This window comes from Onychostoma macrolepis, chromosome 19 (genome assembly GCF_012432095.1).
Source record: "Onychostoma macrolepis isolate SWU-2019 chromosome 19, ASM1243209v1, whole genome shotgun sequence".
Lineage (NCBI taxonomy): Eukaryota > Metazoa > Chordata > Actinopteri > Cypriniformes > Cyprinidae > Onychostoma > Onychostoma macrolepis.
The window spans coordinates 21,033,364-21,045,497 of record NC_081173.1 but is presented as its reverse complement, the minus strand read 5'-3'; the positions used below and the strand labels follow the sequence as shown (position 1 = coordinate 21,045,497).

General features: G+C 35.5%; 1 long non-coding RNA gene across 3 annotated transcripts in view; it reads right to left on the bottom strand.

Annotated features, from left to right (window-relative positions):
* LOC131526362 (uncharacterized) overlaps positions 1-12,134 on the bottom strand; it is a 142,923-nt gene that overhangs the window by 59,249 nt on the left and 71,540 nt on the right. For all 3 annotated transcript variants that reach the window (XR_009267435.1, XR_009267437.1, XR_009267436.1), the window contains one exon: positions 10,092-10,178. This is a non-coding gene — a long non-coding RNA (uncharacterized LOC131526362). The remainder of the gene's footprint in view (positions 1-10,091; positions 10,179-12,134) is intronic.

Here is a 12,134-nt window from a genome sequence, read left to right as displayed (position 1 = left end):
TCCCACGGTGCTGAGTGGAGCTGCGAGCTCGCCGTGAGACTGACTGTTCCCTGCATCTCATTCATTTATTCAGCTCAAACTACCATTAATCAGAATGAGTTACAAATGACCCTCACAGTTCACAGCAGGTGCACACACACGCCATACGCACTGCGCGCACGAACACGAGCATGTACACACACGCGCGCACATCATGTATAAATACACTCACGCGTACCGCAAGCACTCAACCTCTTTCTGTCACACATACACACACACTGAACCTCTCTAGAGCACAAAAATATACCACACACATAATGCACATAAACAAGCCCTCAACTTATCTCTGTCACTAACGTGCATGCAGATACACTCAAATGACTAAAAACAGCCTCCTTGGGGTTATTATAAACAAACCTGATCTAACTGTGCCCTGATTTATGTGTTAATACACTGTAGTTAAAAAAAAATTTCAGAGTCATAAGAAACAAAAGTGGGTGCATTACACAAAATAATATGCAAAAAGCAAATATGCCATATCAGACATTATGTACTTTTTAGGGATGTCAAAAGAAATAAATTATGTAATAAAGACGTCTTTATAGCATGGTGCTAGTCATTTTCACGGTAGATCAACTGTAAAAAATATTTAAATAAAAAATAAATGAAGTCATATCAACTCAAAATAATTTAACCAATTTCAACTTTATTTTTAAAGTCGTACGAGATTCAACTCAGTTTTCAAGTCAGTTTAATATATTTTAAGTTGAAATGACTCGTACTGAAAATTTGCTTATACTTAACATTTTAAGGCAGCGACTAATCTTAAGTTTTAAGTTGAAGTAGGTGGAAATTTTTTACAGTACTTGCAACAAAATTGTACTGAATTCAATTCCCAGGCAACATGATTTGGGAAAAAGCATCTCCAAAATGCATACATGTAACATCACACTGCTTTTCCAGCTCCCAAATCTGTTGCGTGATACATAAATACATGTATTTCCATTTAAGCCAACATAGTTCTCATTTCATTAATCTACATAACCTTTATCAAGAATAGAATTTACACACAACCAGCCACTAAATATTTTTAGGTTTTCTTACATTATCTATAGACAAAAACTATTTATGTTATTGAATTCTTATCAAATAAACATATGCTAAATAGATAAATCCCTGCACACATTTACAGTGAATATGTTTCATTTGTAGAAAATCTATAAAGGTGCCTGACGAATATTTATAATCTGGTTCTATATTTTGACAAAAGGAGCTTCGCATGTCACTAATGACATATTGAAGATACTGGATGCTATAGTGTACTGACAAAGAAGAAAAGAAAAAAAAAATCACAGGAACTAAGAAATGGAGGAAGGTCTATGGTGATGGCAACTATTGCGGAGAGAGAAAAAACAGTCGTGTTAAAGCAGATGCTCCCATTACAACAGTAATGCCTCAGTCACTGCAGCTGTTGTATCCTCCACTGGAAACTGTAATGGCAGCTAATCACACGAGAGGAGAAGAGAGGAATCCTAGCTGATTCGTTTTACCCTGCACTGCTTTTTATGCTCAGGCAAATTGTTGACACTTTACACACGCTGTGATTGAGGAAATCTTCCATCTCTAAACACACACGCAGATGCCTGTACATCACACACATTAAATACACGCTTCGTATTTATTAGCGTATACAACACAAGCGCACTGTACTGGATCTGTAAAGAGATTCCACCCCCTCTTTCCCACCAAACGATCGTCCAGCGATGGCGAATGATGGAAAACAAAACAAATGAAAGTAAAAAGCCTAATTATGGCACGTCTGCCTGGTATTGCATCACTGCTCAGACGGATTTACGGAAGCATTTATTACACGGAGGCATTAGAGCTCTTTCATACACAAGTCATCTTCTCTCTGCTTAGATTTGCATTAATCAAGGACAGCAGCTCGAGAATATTGATCACTTATTTTATGCATTTTAACAGTAAGAAAATGTTTATTCCAATTTTGCTTTTCATTTCGTTTGATTGTTTTCAGTTTGTGGCCTACAGATAGATGTAAACTGACTCTATTTATGTTATTAATAAATGTTCCTGGGTTTATCGTGGATGGTTTATTGTTCCATTTTTTGGGCACTAGCTGAGAAGGTTTTAAACTCATCCCCTTGCGGTCTTTCTGGGGGTTCACTCAAAATTTGAGGAGAAAAAATGTTTTTTAATGTTTTAATGTGCTTTCAAATGTTTATTTTAATATTTTAAAGGTTTATCATCAATATTATCATCAAAATATAATATCACTCTAACAGTGCTTAGGAAGAAAAAACTGTCAACATAATAAAAAGTGATTACTGTATTTAAATAATATTCTACAGCATAATGACAAAAATATAGTACATAAATACTACACCTTTCCATTTAAAAGTTTTAGGTCAGTATAGGGATGGACGGTATCGCAATATATTTCTTAATTTTGATCGATGCAATAATTCCGAAATTGATATGAACAATATTAAAAAAGCCTCAGAAAAACTGCCAAGAACGCCCACAATGGATGTCTGTACCAACAAATTTCTGAAAAAATTGTCTATTAAACTTCCTCATTTAAAACTACATAATAATTTAGAAATAAAAATGGTACAAATAAATTAATGTTCACCATTTATTTGTATTAAGCCATCATACAAACAAGAAATGTGAAATGACCATTAAATAAACATAAGACTCTCAGACTCACCTTATTAATATTAATATCTTTAACTCTAAAATATAACATTGGCTGATTATTCTTATAGATTGAAACAAAAGTGCTTCAGCCAGGATAAAGCATATGAAAAGGGCTCAGAGTTTCTGAAGAAAACAGAAAAAAAGAGTGAGCAACAACAAAAACGTTGCTGAAGACAGTAACTAAAGACTTTTTGAAAATGCAAATTAATTCTCTGCCAGCAGGAGGCGCTTTTAGAACAGCAGAAACAGTGGCTGCCTCGGTAACGGCTGTACACAAAGCAGCACTGCACACATGAACATTATACTTCATCAGAAAATGCCATTGAAACTATTTTTGAAGACAGTCAGTTCTAGAGCTGTGCAATTAATCGAAATTCAGTTTCTATTTTGGTCTTCAATGATTATGAAATTACAGTAATCGAGATAAAATGATTATTGCGCCCCATTCTGCCCCCTTTCCAGCAGTGTGCTTTCACTCCTCCATAAAAGCTCAAATTCACGTGCAAATCAGTAAAATCATGTAACGAGACACTTGCAAATTGGGACGTGCTTTATTTATTAAAGTTCATGTTTATTAATCATGTTTTTGTTTTATTTTACATTAGGTTATTTAATTGATCTAGTAGGCTGTTAACGGAGTAATTTAGACTTGCATTAAAAAAAACTTAAAGCACAGTTTGTATCACAAACTTGTGTGACATTTCGCTGGTCTCTAAAATGTAGATGTCATAGCAACCTTATTTACAGAAAATATATATTTGATATATATCACTATCTTTAAATAAATCTTTCATACAAAGTTTGGTCATATGGCCCACTAATAATCGTTTTAAATAATCATGACTACAATATTGCCCAAAATAATCATGATTATGATTTTTGTCATAATCAAGCAGACCTAGTCAGTTCCCTTCAAAGACACAATCATATAAAACACCCTTGCCGCGTCTTGATTTTGAAATGTGCAGTGATCATGTTTTTTTCAATGAAGTCAACAAATAAATCAATGTATGGGAAACACTGGTAATGTATATTGGAATATTGGAAATGTGTTTAAAAATCATATCACCGTTAAGGAAGAAAATATATTGTGATACATATTGATATTGAATTATTGTCCAGCCCTAGTCAGTAAGATTTTTTTTTCATCTTATGCTCACCAAGGCTGCATTTATTTGATCAAAAATAGAGTAAAAACAATAATACTGTGAAATATCAATACAACTTAATTTATTATTTGAATATATTTTAAAATCTAATTTATTCCTGTGATGGCAAAGCAAAATTTTCAGCAGCCATTACTCCAGTCTTCAGTGTCACATGATCCTGTATCACACTGGATGCGCAAGCAGTGCGGAGGTGGCACAGTAGCATGCAGAGATTGAGCAGAGCGCGCCCATCATTGTGTTTTCATACAGGCAACGTTTGTTGCGCAGCTGAACCGCGGTTTGTGTACTACAATACCGACGAGTATCGTCATTTCTGTCATATTTCCCAGCATACTCCTTCGAACACTGTGTGCATGAAAAAAATACTATAATAATTTACAGTAAATACTATAGTGTTTTTGAACCATACTATAGTAAAGTGTATTGTACTGTATATAATATATTATAGTATTAACAACACTTTGTTAATGAATGCTACAGCATACTGTAGTATTAATTATTGTGAACTGATAACTGTAATAAATACTGTAGTATACTTTAGTCAGAGGTGTAAAGTATTGGAGTAAATGTAACTAATTACTGTACTTGAGTATCTTTTCAGATACTTTGTAGTTTTACTGAGTATCAAAGATATTAGCTACTTTTACTCTCTACTTCATTTGAAATTTGAAATGAGTGTTGCAGTTACACATTACAATTCGCATGGACCTAGCTTTTCTGCAGCAGTTTATTTCTGCTACAAAAGATGTGATATTGCCAACTACAGAGCACTGAAAGTACTATATCTTGTGCGTTTTGCCCTTACTCACTCAAACTTGTCAACAAGGCTACTTTACATGAATGCGAGCACCTTAGCAAGTAGTTGTGAATCACAGGTGTTTTATATATAAGGACATGACTGCAGCTGGCAAGGAGGCTGAAACCAGCACATCCAGTGCAAGAAGACTTTGACTTTTTAATTGTATTTATTTTATTTATTTTTACATTTTGAGGTGTTCAGTTTTATTTTGGTTTTAGAAAATAAATGTGATTTCTCTCCTCACAAATCAGCTCTTTCTTGTTTATGTTACATGTTCTCTGTGCCTTGTCTTGGACTTTTATGTAAATTCCCATCTCTCATGGGTTATATCTTATCTTGTTCAGCTTGTTGGCCTCCTGTATATAGCCCTAGTGTTTCTTTAGTTCTTTGTGAGTTGTTGAATGTAATGGTTGTCTGTTTGCCCGTCATTCTGTTCTTTGTTCCCTTTGGTTTTTGGCTTATTATTTGTTCTAGTTTTTCCATGAAATGCCTGCACATAGATCCTTGCCTCTGCCTGTTTTCCCCAGCTTCTCCACAACGTTACAATTACTGACTGGAATGTCTCTTTGACTAGTGCATCTTTGAGCCTATATTTAGTAGAAGTAAAATACTTAAGTACTGTTAAAATCAGATACTCTAAGACTTTTTACTCAACTTGTTTTGGAATTGGTGACATGTAACTTGTAGTGGAGTAACTTTCACTGTAATGTATCTGTACTTTTACTCAAGTATGGTTTTCAGGTACTCTTTACACCTCTGTCTTTAGTTTTTACTACAGTAAACTGTAGTGTATTGTAGTAATATACCCTATAGTTGTAGAAAACTTACAGTATTGGGTAATTTGTTTTTATTTCTATAGTTGTTGTATTACCACAGCAACTACAGAATTACCACAACAAATTAATTCAAGTACTTTACTATAGTATGGTTCAAAAACACTACAGTATTTTTCATGTGCTTTGATGTACGATATGGCCAGCATACTCTGCTGCGATGCGACCGTGTCCCCCTCCCATCTGTCCCACACACATGTAAATAACATGCTGTATATAGGTAGTTTACATGATAAAAAGTAATCTTAAAGTTAACAAATGCCTCGTTTTATTAATTTAACAGACCTCTGAAGTTTGGGCAAAAACCCGTGAACGTGATGTGTTTTTGTGCATTTAGTTTTTTTCATATGGTGATTGTGAAACATGTAACACCTCACTTATATGATTTTATGGTGAAATTTGTTATTTTTCATCTTAATCAGGTCAATTTTGATCAAGGACAATAAGCTGTGGCTTTAATTCAAATACAAGGATTTACAGCAGCAATGCAGCAGAAACTGAGAAAGCAAATGCAGGACCACCTGAGGGTCTATTCTCACCTTTCCGAGAGGTTACAGGAGAGAGTTTTGGTGTGACAGAGAGAGAAATAAAACAGGAGAATAGAAAAGTGCGTGGGAGAGCAGGCGGGTGGCCGGGCCGATTGCAGGGGCTCCAGGACTGTCATGTCTGTATAAACAGGCATTGATTTTTCTGTCCACTGCAGCCACCTTCACCATTTATTCTCTGGCTTTGTGGTGGGACCCAGAGGGGCCGAGAAACTCTGTTACAGTCCACGCGCCCCTGAGGCAAATGTGAGAATAGATTTCACCTGTAAAAGAGGCAAAGCTCCGCTTATCTGGGCCAGGGGTCTTGTCACAACCCAACGCTAAATGAAAAGCTTCACACACAGCTCGCTGCGGAGGTGCTAACCTTCCACCGCATCCCCTGGTGGTTTGGAATTCAAGGCCCAGACACGGGACCATCAGCTGAGACAGCTCATCAACATGACCCCCTGTAGATGGCAAGGTGACAGGTGATAAAAAAAAATGTCCTCTAATGCTACACTTTCTTTGCATGTCCTTCACTACTCACAATAAGAAGACTCAAATATCTAACAAAAGCAAAGTGATTTCTTGATCCACAAGCAACCTCTACTACTTCTCACATGAAGATTAATTGAAATCCACGTACAAAGAGACTTCCTCTGGGTTAACTCAAGGCATCTGAAGAGATCCTGAGAAAGAGATAGGTCTGAGATGTGACGTACATGCTGAAAGTCTAAAAACAAAGCTCTAAATCCAGGGATCACCATTTCTACATGCTTAACGCTGTCCAGGGTTTCTTCAAAATTCATCCTCAAACCTTTTCCACTACATTAATAAGGCTTGATCAATATTTTAACCTCTGGGCAATTCTACCTTAAATGAAAAGCAAAGGTAAATTAGAACATCCCCAGTGTCCCAATAAATCCATAAACCTGCATCTCATACAATATAACCATCATTTACATGATGTTAAAAATACCAGTGTTTGCGAATCAGGAGCCTTTCAGTGACAGTAAAATCCAGTTCACTATAATGGTAACTCTAACTATAAAGTTTTAATAACATGTCTAAAGAACAGGGAAATCCACACCACAGCTTGACAATAATGGCACAGAGGAACAATATTGTTTGAATCACGTTCAGAACAATTCTTTCCAGCTTATGAACAATAAAAACACTGACAGCCAAACAAACTCGAGCATTTAAAGCGGCAGACAACATAATATACATTATTTTCTGTTCGCATGGATGTTAATTTAGTTATTTCTATAAATTGTAGTGCTGGGCGATAGGGATGTAACGATTACCGGTTTGACGATAAATCATGATAAAATTACCCACGGTTAGTATTACCGTTTCATATTTTATTTATCATTAAAACCGTATTAGATTACCGCGTTTTGAACAACTCACGATAAATAAATACTGTCCAGCATAAAGCAGAGTTTTAAGTAACAGTCTCACGTGAGCACAGCACGCAGAGTAGTTTCGTTTTCAGTGAAAACAGAGCGGAAAAGCTTGGAGGTTTTAAAAGAGTGCTAAGGGAATTATACAAATGAATATATGAATTAATTAATTATATGAATGTACCTCTGAAGGTTCTGATTGTCTTCAGAAATGATTCGATAGCATTTTGTTTTCATCTTCGCTCCATGTAATACACAAAGAAGTGTTTAATCGCAGTACTGCTTTGTCCACGGAGTTTACGAGAAACAGCTGTAATTCAGCTTTCCCATAAGCGCCACCTAGTGTCAGAGAGTGTATTTACAGAGACTTATATTTACATTCAGCCTGTGTGCAGTTTCTGTCTGGCCAAAAACAGACCGAATTTGCATGCCCTGCTGTAAATTTTGATTGGTTGATGAAAAACAAGCATATGTGGATTCTACACATTTAAACAATTCAGATAAGTTATCTAGAATTATTTATGGAGCAGATAAAATACATATAATCATTTATTAATAAATTATCATTTTGACTTATCATTTTGACTTATCATATATGACGTTGCTAAAAAGAATATTATTTTGTGTATTTGGTGTAATGCGATGTGTTTATGCGGTTTAAGGTTCAAAAAACATTATTTTCCACATACTGTACATTATTGTTGCTCCTTTATGCCCCGCCTTTCTGAAACGCACAGATTTTTACAAAGCTCATCATTCTGAGAAGCGAGGTGTGCTCTGATTGGCCAGCTATCCAGTGCGTTGCGATTGGCCGAATACCTCATGCGCGAGACGGAAATGTTACGCTTACCGTATTGTGATGGCGTGTCCTGGCGCAATTACATAAAAACAATAAAACCCATTACAAACAAGGCATTTGTTGCATCCAGTGGGGACATAATTACTGATTATAATGACTTATACTGTCTTTTTACGCGTCGCGTTGCATCGTGCCTCATAAACATTACTATGTCTGCATTTGTGATCGGAGAAACAACAAACAACAAGCACTACTCTACACTGCTCAAAACTAAAATTCTTTAAATAAGAAAACGTACTTACAGGCTGTGAGTTAGAAGTAGGGATGCAACGATACCATTTTTTCAGAACCGATCCGATACCGAAAATTCTGAGTATCTGCCGATACTGATCCAATCTGATACCAGTGCAGGTTTTTTTTTTTTTTAAATCGATGTAGAATTTCTATTCTTCTGTGTGTTGACCTGATCGTCACTCTTTTGTGTGTTAAACACAATCTACTTAATTTTAATGAAAAATAACAAATGAAAAAATATATAATCATAGTCTATGACAAAAATACTATTATAAATTAGGGTAATGGATAATTGCTAGATTCTTTGATTAATAGAAATTTCAAAGGCACAGCATTTATTAGAAATAGAAATCTTTTGTAACATTATAAATGTCTTTGTCACTTTTGATCAATTTAATGCACCCTTGCTGAATAAAAGTTTTAATAAAAAAATTTTAATCATGTCGTAATTTACTCACCCGTCATTCCAAAAAAAAAAAAAAAACTTTTTCTGGTGAATTTTTGGGCAATAATAGAAGTAGCAATGTCCTGTTTGTGAATGAATCAAAGTTGAAACTTTCTAATGAAAAAGTCAAGTAAACAAAAAGTTCAAAATGAAATGGCTCATAAATCAGACTGATTGTAACAATCCAGTCACTGAGTCTTTAAAAAAAAGAGCTAGGATGCAGCATATATACATTGTATTGTACAGCAAGTTCAATTATAGTCTTTTGCTCATTTAAACCTATTAAGTGAATCTGTACATATTCAATATAGTACACAAGATCTATGAACCAATTTTGTAGTCCTTTTGTGTCCTTTTTGGAGCTTATAATGTCTTTTCTTTGTGTTCTGAAGAATAAAGAAAATCCAACGAGTCTGAAAAGACACAAGGGTGATATTTTTCTAACTTTTTTTGGTGAACTGTCCCTTTAAATCTGTAGTGAAGGGTGGTAAGTGAATTCTAAACACAGCTGAGATTAGCCAGGAGCCTCAATCCCTGCGTCGGAAGGATGATACAGGGACAGAGAGAAAGTGAAGGAGAGAGGGAGTGAACGAGGGAGGACAGAGGACATACGCAGTGTGTCAGTAGCTGTCAGAAGAGTGAAGTGTGTGAAGAGTGTGATTTAAAAGGCACGACGAGGCAGCTGGCAGTTCAGCCCCCCTGCAGGCCCAGAACATCTTCTCACACACACGCACGCACACACAGAAGAGAGAGAGGCAGGAAGAGAGAGACCACACCACGGCACAGTGCTGTCACTCTACCTGAAAGCGCCTGACACAAACTCGTGCTATTTTCCACTGCGGTATCACAGCATGATAGGACTCCCAGAGATCTGCTTTGGAACCCAGATGCTGCTCACCTTAACCCTCATGCTAATCGAAATTAAAAAATTCCTCTAACCTTAAAGTCCCCAGGGCTTCGCAAGTTATAGTCAAATTAACTGCAGCAGATGTAAGGACGTATATTAGCCCAAACTCATTCACTAACAACTGAATCAAGCTAATCTAAAACGAGAACTTATGCCTCAAAGATCTGAGAGTCAGTGGAGTTCACGACCTCAGAATACATGGAGATATTACAAACCTGCATTACGTCTGGTCGACTTTGCTTGTTCTGTCAAAGGGCCGCCCGCTTAGACAGGAACAGGCCATCTGACTGACATGTAAAGCACTGAAACAGAAAACATAAAATCTGGTAACAACCATACAGCAATATTATTGTTAATTAAAAGTACTTTTGTTGTTCTTAATTGAAATAAAGCTGATGCAAATAGAAGTATAAATATTAGACACAATAAATAAATAAATAAATACACTATTAAATACAAAAATGAGAAATGAGAAATGTTGCCTTGGCAGCTAAGTTCAAGTTGAATGAAAAATTACTAAAACTAAATAAAAACTAAATTACAGCTAAATTGTAAATATTAAAAACTAAATATTTAAAAGAGCACATAAAATGACTAAAAATTTAAATGAAAACTGAAAATATAACAAATAAAGATAATAAAAAGATAATTAATCAAAATATTAATAAATACTATATTATAGTAACATAATGTTTTAGTAGCAGAACAGGAAACAGAATATTTCACAGATATAATGTGCAAAATAAAGCAGAGGAAGGCTGTTTTCTAGCTCGAGTTAAGAAAAAAAGTCACATTGTGAGATATAAAGTCACATTTGTGAAAAAGAAAAAACAATCACATTAAATAAACACTGCAATTATGAGTGTTACATTCCAATTGTGAATTATAAAGTCACAGTGCGAGATAAGTAGCAATAACATTTTATTTTAACCATAATCACTACAAAGTGGCATAAATTAAAAGAATATCTTTCAAATATTGATGCGACAAACACCACACTAAATCTCCTACCAATTAAAGACAAGATATTAAAAATCAAACCAGTCAGAATTACCCCCCTCCCCCAAAAAATACACAACTGTATATGTAGCACGCAAACCCTTTTTACTTCAAGCTAACATTGTGCATCCAAGCCAGACTTGAAAGTTTCCAGAAATGTCCCAAATTTTTTATTACTGTCCAGCCAAATTAATAAGCACTGATTATTATTTGTAGAAAACAAGGTAGTTCATAGGTAGTTCATAGGTAGTTTATTTGTTCTAAACAGACTCTGCATGCCTTTCAAAGACTGATACTATAAACCTAGACTTTAAATCAATTACAAGTCCACATTTCCAACCACTTAACAATCACGTCTTAAAAATAAACATTACAATTAAACCCATAAAGGTAACCATTTAAATTTGATTCACTGTAGATTACATTCACACTTGAAAAAGTTTCCTGAAACGCCCCAAATCTTAAAACTCTTCCTTCAGACCTGTTGTCACATCACAGCGGGCTGAGATTGGACAGGTAGAGGATGAGCAAGTCTCGAGAACACAAAGCAAACCTCCGTCGGATACAGCGGTTGAGTTGGGATGTGAGCGACTGAGGTGAGTTTCCCTGAAGAGCTGAGTGAGATCTTTAATAACAGTGTTGAGGTGGGAACTCGAGTTAACATCGCCGGCGCACGCTCCCCGACCGAGCGCAAAATGATAGCGCAGTTTGAAAAGTACTTATTAGCTAAACTGGGTAACAAAAGCAGTGAGAGATATAATCACATCTCGCTTGCCTACCGACATCTCTTCACTCAGACCAGCTCTGGGTGACGTGACAGCCCACGGTATTCAATTAATGAGTAACTTGCTAAAGTATTTATTGAGCATCTTAAAGTGACAGTGATAATCTTGGACTTTATATTAATGCCTACTGTACAGCAGATAAAACACTGTTTCCAGGTGCATTAGATCATTTATTTCACAATCAACTGTGCTCAAAAATAACAGGGTTATCGAATGAGAAATATTCAGCTGGTCATGTGATCTCAATATGGTGACCAACATGAGGTATGCATTTGCATCATTTATTCATATTTGTCAAATGTGCAACTTATCCGTGACTCAAACTTTTTTAATCACACATTTAACTCGCACTACTAAGGGAATAAATAAGAATTAGTGTGGAAATGCTATTTTTTAGGGCAAATATTAAGCTTAACAGTCTTGTTTTATGAGTTAAATAAGCAATTGTTTGTCCTGCATGGCAATATTTTCCCA